The sequence below is a fragment of the Polyodon spathula genome, chromosome 7 (assembly GCF_017654505.1).
Source record: "Polyodon spathula isolate WHYD16114869_AA chromosome 7, ASM1765450v1, whole genome shotgun sequence".
Taxonomy (NCBI): domain Eukaryota; kingdom Metazoa; phylum Chordata; class Actinopteri; order Acipenseriformes; family Polyodontidae; genus Polyodon; species Polyodon spathula.
In genome coordinates, this window is record NC_054540.1 from 10,646,053 (window position 1) to 10,667,255 (window position 21,203).

A 21,203-nucleotide genomic window follows, 5' to 3' on the forward strand; every position below is an offset into this window, starting at 1 on the left:
ATTTGTTGCCAGATTACGCTGATGTGTTCTAAGCATCCTGGGGAACCTGGAATGCCTGCTTTTTGTACTGAAGTGTCAATGAAGCAGTTCTTTAATAGGTAGGTTGACAATCTCTGAGCAATAATGCTGAAGAAAATCTTGCCTTCTACGTTTAATAGGGAAATAGGATGAAACTGAACAATGCTTGTAGAATCCTTTTTTTTTTTGGTATAAAGACTTCACCTGCTCGGTGTCATGCTCTTGGTACAACCTGTTTTTCTCATGACACTTTCCTCAATTTCCACAGGATTCGTAGAACTCCAGAAGCACTCTTGTACACTCTGTATGGAACTCCATTAGGCCCTGGAGCAGCTGTAAAATTGGGAATTCCACTGTTTCATATTAAATGGGCTAAATAATTACATGAACAAAGACACATGTTCTGGTATTCTGTTACTCTGTTTCCAGTTTGAAGTTCTTGCCCTTTGTATAATAGTATTTTATTCATCCTTGTCAGCCGTTGATCCATCACTCCAATCTGAAAGGGGTCTGCAGTCCTTAGGAAGTGCAGGTTCCATTTTCTGACAGCCGTTAAGAGCCCATATAATATGTAAAGCTCTTGCATCAACCAGCCCAAGAGAAACCTGCAACACGTACATATGGTTTTATATATATATATATATATATATATATATATATATATATATATATATATATATATGGATCTCATTTTGGACTCTAAAAGAGAACGAAGACTGTTCCAAATGATGCCACATTGCTAAGCAGATGTGGCAAAAACTGTAATTACATGTACTAGGGATGTACAGAAGGTCACATTCATATACATTTTTTTAAATACTGATAGTTCCTGCTTTGTATTCACTGCGTGGTGGGGGGATACACTACGCATGTCACTGAAACATGTTAATGAAATACATCAATTACAACAGTGGCATACAAAATATTGTTGTTTTTTTTATAGTCCCTTGAGTAGTGTGATTATTGACAGCTCAGTGGCAATATGTGATAACAGAAAACATAAACACCAGGGTATCTGCATGATATGGTAAAGAAACTATTAAGTCCAAAAATACAGCTAAAGTGAGCAGGTCTTACACCTTACTTTACACTATTGTTTAACTTCATTTAAATCACAGCTTATTTCTAGTAGCATTATTACAGTATTGTCATACAAAATGATGATTGAAGAGGTGATTCCTGCCAAATTAACAAATGGTCCTCACCTCTAAATTAAAAAAAAAATAAAAAAAAAAAAAAACAAAAACAAAAAACATTTCTGTGGCATTGGGTAACACAAATTTAGAGCCATGCTTAGGCAAAGATAACATATACAGACATGAAAGTACATTTATTTTATGAACTTGGCAAATATTAGATCAATGTTTTGGAAATCAGAAGCTAAGATATTTCAGTGACTAAATAATGCATTTTCAAATTTTCCTCAAATTGCTTCATAATCATGTAGATTTTTGGCAGGATTATTATCTTCCTCAACATCTTTTTTTACAGTTGCACTGACAGATTCACAGCCAAATGTTACAATTATCTAAGTTTGTGTTAAAGTGACATTTCATCTGTGGTATTGTTTTGGTCTTATCATCATTAAAACAGCAGTTCTAAATTAAGCTACCCTTAACTTTTTCCTGTTGTGTATCCTGTTCAAATACAGTTGACTACCTTGAAAATAACAATATACTATATAATATATATAATTGGTAATTAGTCTATATTAAAAACAGAACATTATGTTGTTTGTCTTGACCTCCTTCACTTTGAACCAAAAATGTTTCTCTGTTCTTTTAGTATTCTTGTACTGATAAGCTATACTTCAGACAACAAGACCAAGCATGCCAGAAAGTCCACACAGAAACAATCCTCACTTCTAACGGTGACATTTTTACACATTAAGAGTAAGTGCCACAGTGTATACAGTGCACTTGCCTATTCATCCTAATCCAGACTCGAACACACATTGATTAAATTATCTGAGACGCAAATGTAAACTGATTTAGGTGCACAGACCCGCTAAACATTTTAACAGCTTTGATGCAGAGTTTTTGCGAATATTAATCCAGCCTTGAGTCCACAAAAGATTTTCTAGTTCAGTTCATCTTAATCAAAGTGTGTTCTTGGTTATTAGATAAGTGATTGGGTGATCTATACAGATCCATATCTACTTCAGTGAAAACAATGGCCCATACTGCACTGGATAGTGGTAAGCAATTACTAATCTGCTTTATGCAATTACTGTACTCAGAGTTACAAAGCATGGTATTTGTCGTGTCATTCTAGTATATAAAGGAGAATGTTTTTATCTGACTGTGAAACCCAAGGATGTTTCAAAATTTGTGAAAAAATAATGCAGTATAAATACCAGCTAGTGTTATACATATAAGTGGGGACAATTTTATTTTTTTAGTTCTGATTTTTTTTGGATACATAGTTCTGTTTGTGGGTTTGTGGTGGAACAAATGTTTTATTTTTTTTTTTTATATACCAACACTTTGACTTTATCTACAGTAATACATGTAATGTGAACTAGTTTAGAATATCTATGTCACACATAGGACCTTGATTTTACATCTCATCCAAAGGATGGAGCACAAGGAGGTTAAGTGACTTGCTCACGGTCACACAAAGTGAGTCAAAACTGTTTTCCTCGTAAAAACATACTTTTTTTTTTTATTTATGAGATGTCATGTGACGCATCCAGGGGAGGGGAAAAGATGTTGCACATTTGCAACACGGCATCTCACAGTTTTAGAAAACAACCAGTTGATCCATTCAAACCCATTAGGAAGCTCCTTCACCTCTAATTCCCAACAGTCTTGACTTACACACCCACAATGTCCCCATTTCCCATAAAGGTCACTTCTTTGAAAACTTGCTGAAAATGTCAGCGATGTAAGTGTAAAAATAAATACTTGTTAACATCAACTGTGTTGAACTATACAGCTCTCAATAGAAGTTGTACTTTACTGAGGCTAAAATATCAAACCATAGGAGAAGAGATCTCCTTATAAACACTCCATATATAATACTATTTACATAATAAATAGACATTTTAATTTGAGGTAAGCAAGTACCTAGCAAGAACAGATATGTAGCTGTACATGTCATTTTTTTCACCTGTAGTCCAGGAAGAGACAACAGAGTTAAAAGATCACCATATTATGCGATTTCTTTTGAATCAGGAAGTATGTTAAAAGAGGTGTGCAAGTTAGAGTTCTAATTAAGTGATAGTGCTCGTCGTTAATGGCTCTGCTGTGTGGTAGCCGCGATTGGGGTTATGTGTCCCAAGCCTAACTATACACCTGACAACCTAGATTTTGTAATTGTAATGATTTGGTGGGTAGCCTTCCACTGAGAAATGCTTTAGGAAAATAGTCCAGAAATGTTTCCTAAAGGATTACATACATAATTAGAGAAAAAAAAAGAAAAAAAAAAACTTTATTGAAAAAATAACTTTTTTAAGTTTCAGAGTTGCTTATCACTTATTTGGACAGTTGCGGGTACAAGATCAGTTGCTTTCATCAGTGCAAAGTGTTGATTGGCAGATTTTGGTGGATAATAAAATAAATTAGGACCAATTGTTTCTTTGTTTAGTATTTGCTGTCCAATAGATGTGAAATGAGCTTTCATTACGGCAAGTCAAAATGAAAAAGCCGGCACTTGTACGGATTGATTTTAAATTTGATTCACAGTTGAAATTTCAGCGTTCACCTACTGTCTGATAGAAGCCCACTAGAACTGGATGCTAATTGACTGATGGTACTGAATAGTTTTTTAATGACTAAAATAATGCCAGGCAGATTCTGATCAAGAGAAAATGTTTCCAATTCAATATTGGAGCAACATAACTCATAACCCACTAAGAAGGTCACTTAAAAGTAAATAAATAAAAATACATTTGAAGCTACTTATCCCTTAAAATATGTATCTACAGACTGCTGACCATCTGGTCATATTTCTCTCAAACTGCAATATTTGTACATTTTTCTGGTATTCAGTTTTGCAACATTTTAATGTTTATCTTATTTTCTTATTTAGATTCCCCAGTCCATGTCTGGGTAAATTGTAAAGCTACGCTGTACAATTTTACAACCCTGAATGATAAGGATAGTTGGTTATTTGATGTCTGAGCCAATCTCAACCATGAGGGGGACAAACAATGTGCCCGAGGCTGACATGCCCTATTTATGTTCCGCATCTGACAAAATGTCAGGTGTTTCCATTGAAAGATAGCTGTTTTCAGTGATGCACATCAGCTTTCTCTCCTGAGTCATTGGAATTTACAGTTAGACAGGCCCCTGATGAATATTAAAAAAGAAAGTAAGGATGGATTCTGTGTCCAGATGCCCTTGAGATGTTCAGCTCCATATAATATATTTCTCAAGAGACAGTTAAATATGGTGCTGTCCTAGCAAGCATCCACTGGTCCCAGCCAAGAGAAACATTTAACGCATTAATCTGTCCATCTATTACATATCTATCTATCTATCTATCTATCTATCTATCTATCTATCTATCTATCTATCTATCTATCTATCTATCTATCTTATTGTATAGATCCTAGGGACTGAGTGGTCATGTGTGTGTGACAGGGACCATGTGGGTAGAATTGGTAAACTGCTAAATATACTTCCCTTCCCTTGATCTTTTAGAACAAATCTAGAATGCTCATCCCTGAAAATTAATTTATTTTATTCATAAGTACATTCTTACCCATTCAGACAAGGGGGGGAGGATCTCCCTCTCCTCCCTCCCAAAACCCACTGCTCTAACCTTGGTTCCTGCACTAACTTAACAACCTTGAGCCATTGACCGTGGGTTATTTCAAACACATCATTGAGTGATGCAAAAGCAAAATAAAATAAACCTGTACATAATGACCACTTAAGAGACCATCTAAGAGTATGCCACAATCTCCTGCAACCATTAGTTTCAATCACTATTAGTCTTCTGAGGTGCTTTATTAAAGTGTACTGCTGTTTTAAATCAATCATTACTGGTGTCTTTCTTACTTAGGCTACAGTTTATGTAAAAGTGTGTGGAACCATTGTGTGGGTTAAAATAAAAAAATATATATGTTTTGAGGAACATTGTACAAGTGCAGTTGTGTAACTTTATCTGAAACTTCAATAACAAAACACTAATGTGTATTCTCATTAGACATTCCAAGGGGAGAAACTGGCAGTGGTATTTTTTGTTTATCACTTCATTCTGTTTATGAATAGGCTGTTTCACATGTAGCAGATATTAATGACTGCATCACTGTCATGTCAATACTTTATTCAACTCCAATGCTGTAAGATGTGCTAGTTTCATTACACTGAAAAGACATCAATGTACGAAAAGACAAATATATATGTCTAGAATTAGTCCCTAGTATTATTTCATTTAATTGCCGATGTAACTTTAGACATCATTTTAATCATTAAATCTGAGGCACAGCTATAAGTCAAGTATTTAAAGATTTTGAACATTTGAAGCATGAAAAAAGCAATGTGGCCTGTTCAGAGTTTAACATCTTTGTCCTCGATCTTTCATTTTATTTTGTAGCATTTAATCACTGTTTTTGCATTTGCAACAATAATTTAACAAATAAATGCTACATGAAAAAATAGACATGCTGATCAACTGCACTTAATATTTGTTTTACAGAATATGTGTATTATTATTTAGGTTTGATGCAAATCAAGATAAATGCCACAAGTATGTAACATACATCGCCGCACAGCTGTCACAATTAGAGCTATCCATCTGATTAAAGAGTTGATCACCATGTAAAATATTAACAGTGTGTACAAAATAGTATAGCACAAGAATTTGCAATGAAATGTTTAATCCCAGTTTGCTATTTGATTCTCCATATATATGCAAAGATGTAAGTGTGATGGATGGATGAATGAATGAATGAACATAACAGACATCCCATGTATGTCCAGAATATGATACTCAGTAATCTATGCTGACAATTAGACAAGCAGTTCTCCAGATATTGCAGGTATGCATGATGCCATCCCCGCAGGGGAGAATAAACAGAGTAATAACCCCAAAAAAGCACTGCTGAATAAATGCATTCCAGACAGGGAATTATACACAAAGACTGTATTGAAAAGAATCAACTACAAATGATTTATTGTTTTTTTTTCTCCTTGTGATAAAAATCATATCTTAAAATCATGAATCATGATTAGCTGTATACAGAATAGCTGTATCTTCAAATTCTCATTGTAGCCCGGAATCATTTTGTAATCTTGTTTCTTAGACAGGTCTGATATCAGAATACTGTAAAATGCTACTGTCTGTTTTACTTAGCAAATTGTCCTGCCATATTGTGGTTTTCTAATTATTTATTTATTTTTATTGCTAAAATGATCTTGATTATTGTTAAACTAGTTAAGGGCATTAATGTACAGTTGTCATTGACATTTTTCTAGAACATTTCATATATATGAAATATAGTTCCAGAGAGCCTACTAGCCAGTCTCATGTACAGCATGGGATCCGCCTTCTAATCTTCAAGATACTGAATGGCTTAACTCACCAGTGAAATTTCTGCAGTTTACAGTCAGGGCCGGTGCTAGGATTCACCGGGCCCTGGTGCAAGAGTGAAAAGTAGACCCCCCCCCCCCCCCCCCCCCCCCCCAAAAAAAAAAAAACTCAACCTAAAATAAATTTAATTGAAGTTTGCTCCAAAAATGAGTACAAATAATGTGTGATTTTTGGGGAATTCAACGTCAGTTTCTTTAGCTGCACAGGTTTTTGTTTCATGATTTCAACTCTTAGCTCTTTGGTACAAAAGTCAGGCCAAGTAGCTGGATCATAAAAATCACATAAAGGTGACTGACTGGGTTACCAAGTTTACAATGTATGATTCAGTACCTTTTATTTGCTGCTGTTGTACATTTCCAAAATCCGATGTCTCTGATTCACGTCTTTCCTCTGGCTCAACTGTTGTTTATTTCTCGTATTAGGAGGAGCTTGTCAGTTCCACTGCTGCACTATACTTCCATCTGCTGTTGTCGGCCCACTTTTAAACCTTACTGTACTTTTTTTTTTTTTGTACACACATAAACACACATATTTTGTACATTTTCTCCTTTTTTGGGGAAATTTCTAGCTATTTTCTGCTCTTTTCGCTTTGAACAACCCAACTTGTGTTTTGATGGCATATTCGATATACCGTACATTATGTACTTATTACCACAACTGTGGAAAAGTTAGCTTATTTCCACCAAGCGCTTTTATTTATTTATTTACCAGGGGTGTGATTTAGGAGTTCGCATAGGGAATTAAAGTTGACCGATAGGCCTAAGTATTTATTTTTTTCAGAAGTATTTGTGATTATATACCTTGTTAGTAAATTGTTTGTTATAATCTTTATAAACAGCAGCTGTGAAAGAAATGCAACCCCCCCCCCCCACCATAAATGGAACATTTGTTTTTTAATCGACACTGACCTATTATGAAGTTTCACACTGAGTCCCGTCTACGTAGCTCTGATTTGATAATGTGTTTTGACTGACAGTATAACTTTGCCATGATTTATTTTTGAATGGGTAAAGATATTCTAGCATATCTTTGATATGGGCCACAGCAGAGGCTGGGCCCAGGTGCAGTTGCTTCCCTCGCGCCCCTACCTGACGCCAGCCCTGCTTAGTGGTCATACTGCCATTGTGACACATACATGTACTGTGCTATACTTCTGTCTGCACATACAGTACTACTGCTAGATAACACTATGTAACACAATTTTTGTTCCTGGGTAGTAAGTGTTATTTCCTAATTGCTTATGCCTCAAAGTATAGAAAATGGCTATTATTCCCCACAAACTTTGCTTTTGTGACCAGGACAGTGATATTTTGAAATTTACCTATTTCCAATAAGAAAACGGTCTTTTCGTTCACAGTCAGAAAAAAACAACATATGAATCCAAATTAACATGTATTTATACTAAAGTAATATAAAAATGACTACAAAAGACTTAGAAGTGAGTAGTTTTTCAGGATTTACGATTATACTATAAATCACTTTCACGAATCAGCCCCCAAATGTAGTCTCCCACCATGTTCTCGTTATACTGTCCTTGGTAGCGACGTTCAAAGTCCAGTATATCCTGGTGGAAGCGCTCACCTTGCTCCTCCGAGTACACTCCCATGTTCTCCTTGAATTTATCAAGATGAGCATCAAGGATATGGACTTTGAGGGACATCCTACAGCCCATTGTGCCGTAGTTCTTCACCAGAATCTCAACCAGCTCCACATAGTTTTCAGCCTTGTGATTGCCCAGGAAGCCCCGAACCACTGCGACAAAGCTGTTCCAAGCCGCTTTCTCCTTACTAGTGAGCTTCTTGGGGAATTCATTGCACTCCAGGATCTTCTTTATCTGTGGTCCGACGAAGACACCGGCTTTGACCTTTGCCTCAGACAGCTTAGGGAAGAAGTCTTGAAGGTACTTGACGGCTGCCGACTCCTTATCTAGAGCTCTGACAAATTGTTTCATAAGGCCAAATTTGATGTGCAGTGGTGGCATCAGCACCTTCCAGAGGTCCACCAGTGGCTCCCACTTGATGTTGTTCCTCCCCACAGAGAACTCGGTTCGCTGTGGCCAGTCCTGCCTGTGGTATTGCTCCTTGGTGTCCCTGCTGTCCCAAAGGCAAAGATAGCAGGGAAACTTGGTAAAACCGCCTTGGAGACCCATCAGGAATGCCACCATTGCAGCCTCTTGATGCCATCTCAGAAAAATGCAGATATGTATCTACTTAGGCAGCTGGAACTAAACTGAACTGGTGGGCTTAAGGCCCCTGTATTTATACTACTATTTATATTACTGGAAAGTTCTAGAAAGTTCTAGAAGTTAATCCAAGTTTACTCAGCACTGACTCTATCTGGAATGTTCTGGAAAATAGGTAAATTTCAAAATATCTCTGTCCTGGTCACAAAAGCAAAGTTTGTGGGGAATAATAGTCATTTTCTATACTTTTGAGGCATAAGCAATTAGGAAATAACACTTACTACCCAGGAACCAAAAAAAAAAAAAAAAAAAAAATTGTTACACGGTGTAATATTAGGAAATAACACTTACTACCCAGGAACCAAAAAAAAAAATAAAATAAAAAAATTGTTACACAGTGTAATTAAGTCAAGCTTTAAAAAACACAGTTTGGTAATACTAATAATAGGTTATGCTTTGAGCTTCCTACAGTCCCTGTTCATTACTTAATTGCAAAATTTCATAAAAATCACAATCAGTCTTTTATTTATTTATATTTTTTTTTAACTATAAAATTAATATTTACCTAAACACAGAACTGCATTAGTAGCTTTGGATTGGTTTGGTTAGTATAGTGTATTTCACTAAGACAGTCCAACTGGTTTCAAACTATAAGTAATTGAATGCTCTTTTTAAATGTCAATATATAATAATATATATGTAGTGTAGATGCATTATTTGTGCTCTGGACCACTCCATAGGCCAGTTAGAGAGCAGAAACAAGTTCAAGAGATATGCTTATGAATTAATACTGAGGTGAAACAACCTGTTAGATAATTAGCTTTGATAGTTAATACGCTGAGCTGAATGCTATTTATTGCATAGTTAATACTATAAAAGCATGACTGATAACTCAAGCAAATTTGATTTACCTGCTCTCTTGACAGGTAATTTGTCTGCCCCAAAGAGCATGTTTAACACTAATCTCTATGCTTAATCCAGGCCCGCTGAATATAGCACAAATCTTTTTTTTTTTTTAAGGGGTGGAACAAAACTAGTGACTTTCCTCTTTTGAGAAATGTCTGCCAGACCTTGGCATTTGAAAAATTGAAGACATTTCCCAATATAGCTTTATGTTATGATAAATTGGTGTCCTAGAACATAAATTCTTTTTTGAGGATATTATCTCGGGATTGCTTTGTTCATTCCAATTACAGCCAATATTGGCCTGTTTTAGATCAAGGCAGACTGATGACATCTTGCACTCTCAACTCAAAATAGACAGTGACTGAATGAAGGCAAGATATTCAGTGACAAGAAACTGCATGAATGTAAACGATTTTGTTTCTCATCCACAACAGCTTGGTGACACTTTAAATAACACTGTCAGCCTTATCTAGAAGGATTCCTTTACTTTTTAAATACCTTTTCATTTTGAATTTGTATATCTTCAGTCTTATTTGTCCTTCTGAGACACATATTTTAAGGTCACAAAACTTGCAAAATTGAATTGGCCGAAGGGAGATAACGGGTTGCATATTGAGATTGATTTTTATACTTTGAAGTTGTTAATGAACTGACGAATGCTTTCGGATTTGACAGTGTCCCGGGTGATTCCTAGTCGGGCTGATGGTTATCTTGAGGGTGAGACGTCTACTGAAGAAAACAGGGATTGTTGATTGAAGATTGCTTGAGTGAGGGGGTCCGAAAGTGGGGATATAAAGAGAAAGTTGTCTTCCGCGTAGATCCCGAACAGGTTTTGTAAGGAGGGATGAATGGGCATGATTTAAAAGAGCCTAAAATATTCGCTTTTACGAGCCAGGCAGTGTGGCTTGTTGCTTTGATGGATTTAATAGTGTTGGAAGCTGTAATGTAATGAAGGGAGAATTGATCGTGGGGAATTAGGATGTTGAGACTGGAGTGGAACTGCCTCTCGGGGTGAAAAGATCGATGATTAGGCGATTTTGAATATTTTGCAGGTCGCTATTCCAGTGGGGCTAATTCTGAAGATGGGGAATGGAGCTGGGAAGGAGCTGACCATGAATTCTTTGTCCATCTCAACTTGGATTAGAGACTCAGTGATTCTGGGCTCGGAGGAAGCAGAACGAAGATTTTTCCATCTAAATGGGACAGAGGGAGATTACAAAGGGGGCCAACCTAGGCTTTTAAAATGGGGCGAGTCTGTAACAGCGGGGCGGTGCAGAGCGTTTTTGTTTCTGTGACCGCAGGGCGGTGCAGAGTGTATGTGTGTTTCTGTCTCAGCGGGGTGGTACAGAGCGTATGTATTTCTGTGACTGTGGGAAGGTGCAGAGCGTGTGTCCTTGGGTGGTACGAAGCTTATGTATGTCTTGTGTGTGGAACTTGACTTCCTTCTATTGTTTGTCTTTGGATCAATGGGTAGAGGGCGTTACATTGGATGGTGGCAGCTGATTGGGAGCCTGAAGCAGATGCTATAACCAGGCTGTACTCTGGAATGCTGATAGATGGGGGCGGGGCCAGAGCTGCCTGGGCTGGGGAGAGCAACGGAGCTGCTTTGGATCACCAGGGTGTAGCTGAAACAGAAGATATAATTGGCAGATTGGCACAAGAGAGGCTGAAGTGCAATGGTGCTAGAGCAATTGTTCATGCCATCAAAACAAGGTATTGCTGACAAGGCATTGCTGGTGGTGAGAGAGCAGGGGATGGGCGCAAATGAAAAATTCGGCTTTTCCTAGGTAAAATCGAAATTATGAAAATATCTTTAGTTCAGTAGCAGTAAAAACAGGAAGTGTACTTGATGGGAAAGTCTAGTTAAAAAGCAGTGTTAAGCCTGCTTCCAAAAATTAAACTTTGCAGAAACAACAATTCAGCGATTTCTTAGTATTTGCAAGCAGTCTAATTAGAACTATACTTGAAAATGTTCCTTTTCAGAAAAATAAAATGAAATGAGCTTTGTTTTTTAAGAGTTTGCTGAGTGGCGAATCCTTAAACAATATCTGCTCCGGAGGCTGAGCCTGCTGGCGGGAGCGTTCTGATCTCCATAGTGCCGGGGCAGCAGGTCTGGTTGCTGGGTAGAGGTCTGCATTAAAAGTAGACCGTCCATGGGAGAAATTAATAAGATATTTTTAGGAGAATCCGGCAGGGAGGTTTCCTGCAACGTATACAAAAAGCAAAACACACAAAAAGCAAAAAGCAACAGAAGGAATATAGATTGTAACGTGGCTTAAACAGGCAGATAGCTTTGATAGGCAGAAGAAACATAGAAGGCGAGCAGCTCTATCTCCTGTCCCCAAACTCCACTTTAAAGTTAACATTTATTGTTGTTGTTGATGGAAGTTAGTAAGCAAATTATGATCAGAGCATAAAACACAACAGAGAACAATAGAGATGGCACATAAAAATAATAACCAGATAAGAAATTATGTATTATGAAACTTTAAATGATATGAAAGTATTCCTTTAATCTCAACCATTCACTTGCTGTGGTTTAGACTTCCTTCTTCATGTCCTCTTTACTGTAATTGACTAATTAATTCCCTGATGGTACCACACCGATTTGACCAACAGTGTCCAATCTGTACTACAAAATATCTTCAGCTAACCATTTGTTATGCTAACATGACAAGCATCAATACTCCAAATCATATATATATATATATATATATATATATATATATATATATATATATATATATATATAGATATCTTATGTATGCATTGTAAAAATACATAAATAAATAAATACAATTTAAACTGTGAAAATATTTGACTTTATAATCTAAAAAACAGCATGTCTTTTGTAACTACACAATATTTGGCATTAAAATGAAATTATTAAGTCACATCCATAAAATGCTTGCAGCCTAGATTACATGCCAGGCTGTGATTTATTGTATTACAGAAGCTATCATTGTCGATGAAAGAAAACTTATCCCGATGTCATTTCATACGTATTATCCATGCAGGCAAACTAGAATTGTATAATAACTGATTTAGTTCCTGTGTTGCAGTGGCAAATTACAACCTTTTCCACTATGTTACCAACATACATGGAGTGTGGCTATGTGTAGGAGGCAACTCAATGAATGTAACAATAATGTGAAGCCATCAGTCAGCTGGATGGCTCTCCACTGTTGTGTAATAAAAGATGCTTGGAAAAAAAGACCATACAAATTTATACTGCTGTGAACTAATTTGTATTTTAACCTCTCACTCATTGAAAAAGAGGTTCTACCACAGCGCTAGTAAAAATCATTTTATCAGGGTGGCACGGTGGCGTGGTGTTTAGCACTACTACCTCAAAGCACCACGGTCCTGAGTTTGAGTCCAGCCTAGGGATCTGTCTGTGTGGAGTTTGCATGTTCTCCCTGTCTCTGCGTGGGTTTTCTCTGGGTACTCTGGTTTTCTCCCACAATCCAAAGACCTTCTGTTCAGGTTGATTGGTCATTTTAAATTGCCGTGTGTGTGTGTGTGTGTGTGTGTGGTGTCCTGCAATGCACTAGCATGCCATCCAGGGTGTAGTCCTGTGTCTGCCGGGTTAGGGTCACCGCGACCCTGTAAAGGATCAGGATGGTGGATCACTTTACCAGTAATGATGCAGATAACATTATTGTAACCTGAGACATTTCACATATCCAATGATATTTCACTTCAGTATGTTCTGAACTCACAAAAAGCAGAGTTTGATTCAAAACTATTTTACTAACAGGAACAACAATAACAACAACAAAAAACAACAAGCTTGCCATATCTAGTCTATTTATTGTCAATTGTAATTCATTTTCTTTTAAGTAAACAATCAGCAAGGTAACCAATGAAAAGCAGGGGTTTAGTGGAATATAGCTAAGGGCTCATGGCCAATCTTAGTCAGAAAATACATTCTTAGAAGTCTGAGAAAAGTTCAATCTCATGAAGAAGCTGTATAAATACCTAGGGGGATAAAGCAGGATTATATGCAGAAGTTAATGTCTTCTGTAGGGTCAGAGAGACTTGAATGCATTGATTTCAGAACGTTGACAACCTGCATCAATCTGCATCCCATTTTACCACATGCAACTAATTAAATCGCTCTGTCAACAGTCATTGTCTGGGCACCATTGCTGAGACTAAGGGAGTTCAGGGTAGTTATGGCTCAAGGCCCCAAGTAGATGAAGCTGTCTAAGTCAGGCATGTGTTAAGTCTAGTTTTGATGCTCTAAAATCCTGAATCACGTAGCCAGTGAAGTATAAAGCACAGTGTATAGCTCACATCAATTTCTTTTCCGCTGAATCATTATTTGTTATACCTTGGATCAGGAGTGTCTGCCTACACATACATAAACCAACTGTTCAACAGTAGAAAAAAAGGCCTTTCAACAGAATGATGGCAACATTTAGGGGTAGATGTAAAAATAATCGCATAGTGATTTGTGAGTGCAAAACCCCTACATTGTAATGAATGGTGTTCACTTGGCATTCTGCACCTGCTATCAAAGTTGCACTTTGCCATCATTAATCCCTTAAAATTATATTGAAATGCATTCAAAGGTGGAAAAGAGCATGGAATTAAGAGGGATCTGGATACGAAGCGGGCGCAAACATTATAATGTGATGTAAGGAATTTGCCTTGCACTTAGGCAATTGCTAACCCTCCAAAAACGTAAACCATTGTAGAATAGAGTAAATAAGAGCTGTATAAAAGCAGAGACCTGTCATTGGCTTTAGGATAGCTGGTACACTTCCCGATGTGGTGGCACTTGGCTCTAGTTAAGGACAGGCAGAAACACGTTCGAAGGAGAAGGGCAAGACAAGATGACCCTGCATATTCAATCCCAGGATCACTTTGTTTGGGATGCCTGAGGATGCGGTGCTAAAGTGTTATCATATCACTCCGCAGGTCATCCTAGGCCTAATAGCTGAACTGAGGGATGAGCTACACCCCAGCGTTGATCTAGGGACTGCTATCCCTGCACATGTGAAAGTGATGTGTTCTCTGCACTACTTAGCATCTGGTTTCTTTCAGACCACAATTGGAATGGTTGGAGGGATAGCCCAATTGACCTTTTCCAGTGCCAGGCAAATTTCTGGATGTTATGCTGAAAAGGGCAGGCCAATACATATAATTTCCTAAGGATACTAGCATAACTGATGTTGTCTGAGGCTTTTCCAAACAAATATATTGAGGGACCTCCGTGCACCAAGAGGACTTTGCTGCCCTTTCTCTGACATATTTTTTTGTTTATTTATATTTTCGTGCTCCACAAGTGTCATACAGCATCTGCTACATTATAACAGGGTGGATTTTTTTGTATTTGTATGCACGTTTGTCTTGAATTTTCACTTATACATATTTCTGTTTTGCACCTCAGTTTTTACATTCATATGTGAAGATTTAGAATTGAGCACCTTATTTTTGTATATGTAATTCCACCCCTGCGTCAATTATGTATATTTTCTTTTAAAATGAATCAGCAGTGGGCGTGTAGTGGGAAAAGCCTGTTCCCCAGACTGTGGTAGTCCTCGTGTGATTGGGTGAATTTAGGTTTTATGTCGTAACTTCCTTTTTCTTTCTTTTAAAAGATTCACAGTGTTCCCCCTTGTGTGTTAGACTCTGGCAGTCACGGTTGGAGCTGGTGGCTGCAGAGAATAAACTGAGCAATTAAGAGGCAATGTACATGCTGAGTTGGAAAGCACTCGTTTGCAAGATGTTGTGCATTTTGGGTATCTGTAGCGGTGAGATATTTGTAGCAGACAGCTCTTTTTCTGAGGAACTCGGTTTTGAAAAAAAAGCTCCACTGCCATCCCTAACTCCAAGGGCAAGCCTATCTTTTTTGTTTTCACTTTTATGTTGAGCACTGTTTGTTTAGTTTTTTATGTATGTGTTTAATTTGGGAACCTCCTGTCTTGTCTAGTGCTGTTTGTACGTGTCTTAATACGAGAGAGAAAGAAAACAATGTATTCTTGCTCTAAATGAGTTTTTGCTGTATTAAACTATGTTACAGTGTAATGCCTGAGAACGACTAAACTCTTGAAACAGTGTAGCGAATTGAAGTATTTGGCTGAAACACACAGCAACAGTTTGTGCATTATGAGAATTGAAACAAAATTGTGTTTTAAACAAATGTGATTATTTCACATCCCTGGCATTTTTATTGTGTGTTTGTGTTGTACTTGGTCAATACCTTATCCTTTGGCCCAAATAAAAGAACCTGGTGCTAACAACCTAAAATCTTTAACTTAATCTGAAGGTAGTGTCTTCAGTGGCATAGATGGCTACCATAAATTATATACAGCTTAGCCCTTGTTACAGTTCTCTGTATTATTAACTTCGTCACCTCTGGGCTGCAAGTGCAGCCACTAAATAGACTGATGCATGATTTATAAATACTCTCTTGCAAGGTAAAAAAGGGAATATTTATGTGATGATGCTTTTATTTACATTGCACATACTCCTACTCAATTAAATGTAAATACAAATGTGTGGAATTTCACCTGATCAAATCACCAAACTGAATAAGAACAATTTATTGGTAACAATTTATTTGCAACTTTATGTTCAGTGTGAATATCAAAGTGGTTTTAAGATGGTGGTGGTGGTGGTAGGGGCTTTACAACAGTAGATACAGTGCCACAGATAAGGGCATTTGTTGTTCTTGAATTCTAAAACCCCTTTCACACTGGCTCTCCTACCCGGTTGGGCCGATGGTTCAATCCAGAGAAGCTTGGATGGAAGCATTTATAACAAGCTGCTTCCAGGGCATTGATACTCACGTTGTTTACTTGCTTCTGTCACCCAGGTCAACCCTGCTTTATCAATCATGTAGCTGACCCACATGACACTGGGACCTGACCCAGGTAGAGCATGCCAGTGTGAAAGGGGCTTAAGATTACTAGAGAATATACACTTTATCCTTGCATGTTTCTCTCTGCCAATAATGAGTCAGTGCTTGAAGCCTTTCCTCCTTAACTGTAAACAAGCTCAGAACTGATTGCTGACCATATAACATTTCCTATAGTGAAAATGAAGCAGACTATCTCAAAAGTCACACTATGGGTCCTATCTTGGGCTTTAAGGGGAAATATATATATATATATATATATATATATATATATATATATATGGTGTGGCCCATATGGAGTTACTTTTCTCAACTGTTTCTTAGTAATTCCAGTTACTGTAGGTATAGTAAAATGGGCCTAACTAAAGATGACAGAAGTCAGTTAAATCCTTATTTTAATATGATAACATATAACTCTTCCATGAATACAATGAATAAATATGGTTTGAGGTTTGAAAATAAACAGCACTTCTAAAAAAGATGGGATGGCATATTTTGAACTTAGTAGCATAGCGTCTTAAATACAGTTATTCTATTTTGTTTCAAAATCTTTAACCTTTCAGCCATATTCCCCAGTTTTGGAAGTTTATTCTTCTTTAAAATGGAATATATTTTATCTCTCAGTTGAGATTACCAGCTCCTAGTAGAAAACATGCATTTTGTGGGGTAAAATCATCAAGGTATAATTTCCATTGCTTTGTCATGCTTAAGTCCTTTGGCTTTATGCACGGCTGCTGTAAATCATAGGGAAGCTATACAACTGAAGTACTGAATGTATCACCTGAAAATTTATAGAGTGTGATATTTGTTTTGTGATATATTATCTGACAGTTCTTTTAGCAAATATATCTCACACATTGCTTTCAATTTTGCCAGGGTCCCAGTGGAGCATTGAAAGCATTTTGTGTAATAGATGTGCAACAATAATAAAAAGTGACCTGGAGGGTATGTGATTTTTCTGGGACATTTATTTCATGTCTTGTTGCAGAGGAATACGTTTCAACTTGACAGCTGAAAAAGTACACATATCTTTCCAAATGCAACTGAATAGATGCAAGAACAATGATAACAAAATCCTCCAGGAAGGAACTACAGATCATACTGATACATATATACACAATAAAGCTAAACAATTTTTATACGCTCACTGGATAGCTGCATTATTGTCAAGGAAGTGTTTCTGGGTAGACATTCAGCATTGTGTGTTGAACTTGATCATCAGTAATGTTCAGTAGAAAATAGGTTGTTATTTGGCCTGCTTTGGATGACCCAGCCTTGTGTGCATGTGCGAATGGATGGGGGGGGGGGGTCCTAATAACGTTGCCACTGAGTATTATATATAGGGCTTTTTTTTCTTCAATTGGAAATGCCTACTTTGAATATCACCTCACTGCTGCAAATTGCACACTAATCATGAGGACTGAAGATCAACATGCGACCCCTATTCTCTTTTCACCAGCCTAAATCTAATCAGTTGGCGTTACTACTAACCCTGGATGCAAGGACCCATCTAAGTTGGTTCCTGACTCTTCCCATGACTACATCTGGCTGCACACAACTAAGTAATAAGACCCAACACAGAGAGCATTATCAGACATTATATAACCGTTTTGTCATATAATGCATGGTTATGCTGGATGTGAAGGGTCTTATTGCTTATATATGTCAATGTTTCAGCACAATTATTTATAATTGTTATTGATTTTAACTGAATTGATTTAGGTTTTCCTTTTTTATGTATCCTTCCACATAAGCACTCTAAAATGAATGTTCTGTAAATATAGTCCTCCATATCAACGATCTCTATTAAATGAGTGTACAAACAGAGAACAAAAGATTGTGAAAACTGCATTATTATTACTCCATCCATTTTCATTAACTGAATAACCTGGCAGACTCAGGCCAGTCAATCACAGGGCATCTTTGAGTGACCAATCAAACTTGAACAGCATGTCTTTGGAGAAAACTGGAGTACCTGGAGAAAAAGCATGTGAACATGGGGAAAACATGCAAACTCCACACAGACAGACCCCTAGGCTGGAATTGAACCCAGGGCCCTACTACTGAGGGGCAGCACTGCTATCCACCATGCCATCCTGCCACCACTGTTATTACTATTATTATTATTAATATTAATAAATGATAACATTTAAATGACTACAGCAGTATTGCGTAACCCCCGACATGCCGCTGAAGCATCTTACTGTGATGCACTTCATTAGTTTGACTCCATGTGGGGTGCAGGTGGGAGGAATGTGTAAGGAACATTGACAAATCTACTGTGTACAGTATATGCGTATACTGAAATAGCAGCATGTTTCTTAACAAAAGCAAAAGGCGGCTATGTATTAATAGTCAGTTATTTTGCAAAAGAAGGTAAAGCTATATTTTTTTTTTACTGCACTGCAACATGGATAAAACAATTAATTCATTATTTACCTATCTTTGAAGGTCTAACATTGGCACTTCTAAAAATTAACTGCTGGTTTCACAAAACAAACTGATGGAGAGATTTGAAATACATGTCTATACTGTACATAACAGTTAACTGAGACTACCACTGCTAGTAGTACTGTGGTAGAGTAATACTGGTTAAATTTGGATAGACCCACGTATATTAAGTATAACTCCATATTCCGGCTTATTCTTCCAAAAAAAAAGAGAAATACAAAAATAACATACTTTATTTGCTAGAAATTGATGTTTCAAAACTATATATATATATAAACATGTCTGCAACACAACAACCATGATTTGACAGTACCAGGACGCAGCAAAGATAACCTAACGTGGATTTCACACTCCAGGCAACGAGAATGGACTGTAATGGAATGGTGTAAAAGAAATAAGATTGACAGCTAAGGACTTGAGCAATAAATAGAACAGAATAATAGATCACAGAGGAAAAATAATATCTGCTACTCCAAGCTGTATGACAAAGTCCCTTGAAATTACACAACAAGACAATATTGATATACCTGATTGAAATATATGTTGAGAGATGAGATCTTCCAAGATGACAAACGTCATTTCCACAACAGCTGCATGATGGTAAAGTTGTCTGGTACGTTTAGTTCCAGAAGGCAGGTAATCAAGCAAAATGAAACATCAACAAAGTAACATTTATTAAACAAAATTGTGAAAAACATTTAACATGTAGTGGTCAATGTTACTATTAACTGAACTGCAAATTACAAACATTTCTGTTGAATGCCCTCTGGCATTAAATTGCATGAATGATTTCAGCCTCTAAGTCAGCTGCTTTGAAGGGTCTGGGAGTCAAATTGGCATATAGGTATTCTTAGCGCTGTTCTAAAGGAGTATTTAAGAACCAAACTGTTCTAAAGATGTTGTTGGCAATTAATTTCAATTGCTGTTATCACATTTTATTAATTTTTATTTTTCCAGTTATGTAGTACTTCCCAGCGACAGCGAGTGGGAGAAGTACAGGCGTGGAAAAGTACAGAGCAGTTTAGAAGCAGAAAGGAGAAATTGCATCTTGAATTGCTTTAATCAGCAGCAGCTCAAAGTCAAACAGCCGTGTGTATTTTTCTGATAACAAACAAGCTGAAACTCGGAGCAGCTGATTCAAATTCAGCGCCGTTCTGAGACACGGGCGAGGGGAGGAGCCAACAGGAACAATGCAGTTAAACGAGGCAGTCTTCCCAGCGATAACGAGTGGGAGAAGTACAGGCATGGAAAAGTACAGAGCAGTTCAGAAGCAGTTTGAAAGCAGGCTGACAGCTGCAGAAGAAACTAAACTTCAAAAAAAAGTGTTGGTGTCAAGCCAGTAATCTGTGAGACCTGCTTGATGTGGGAAATCCGAGAAAACCCAGCGGAGCTAAACCAAGTGTGCGTAAATTGCCGCGCGATCCAGGATTTGCATAAACTAGTAAGTATGCTAGAAATGGAGCTGGAAGATGTGAGACAGCAACAGGATCTTGAGGAACTGGCACACCCACAATTCATGGAAGTCTGCATCACCCCTAACAGACTGAAAGCCACCAGGGAGATAGAAGGTAAGAACAGCTGGGTTCAGGTAGGCAGAAGCAGGGAAAAAAAGAAACTTCGTCAAACACAACCACCAGAAATCAAAACAACCAACAGATTTGAGTCACTTCAGAATTTTGATGAGCAGAACCAACAACAAGAGAATGAAAGGAACAACATCCAGGATCCCATTGACAGTGGTGACCAGACAACAAAAAGAAGGGAGGTCATGACTGTTGGGGACTCCATATTGAGAAACACAGCAAGTTCAATTCGCAGTTTGGACCCCCTTACTACAACAGTGTGCTGCCTTCCGGGAGCCTCGGTCAAGCACGTCACTGAGAACTTGGACAGGCTCCTAGAACAAACAGGAGATGACCCGGTAGTAGTCGTCCACATCGGTACAAACAACAAATCCCTGCAAAACAAATTCAGAGAGCCAGGAAGGAAATTAAAAGAGAAAACCTATCTTGGTCATTGGACCACATTCTACAACAAGAACTATCTGTATAGACGGGATGGACTGCATTTAAATAACAAGGGAACCAGTCTACTGGGAGAAAAGATCCTTGAGCAGGTTCAGAAGCATTTAAACTAGAAAGGAAGGGGGGAGAAATCAACAAAAAACAGAAGGGAGACTGCATCAAAACAAGAACAACGACTCAGGTAAGACAACCATTAAATGTATTTATCTAAACG

The 21,203-nt window shown here is 37.5% G+C and overlaps 1 pseudogene; it reads right to left on the reverse strand.

The window, feature by feature from the left end:
• Window positions 1-479: 479 nt before the first annotated feature.
• LOC121318140 overlaps window positions 480-21,203 on the reverse strand; it is a 272,183-nt pseudogene continuing 251,459 nt past the window's right edge.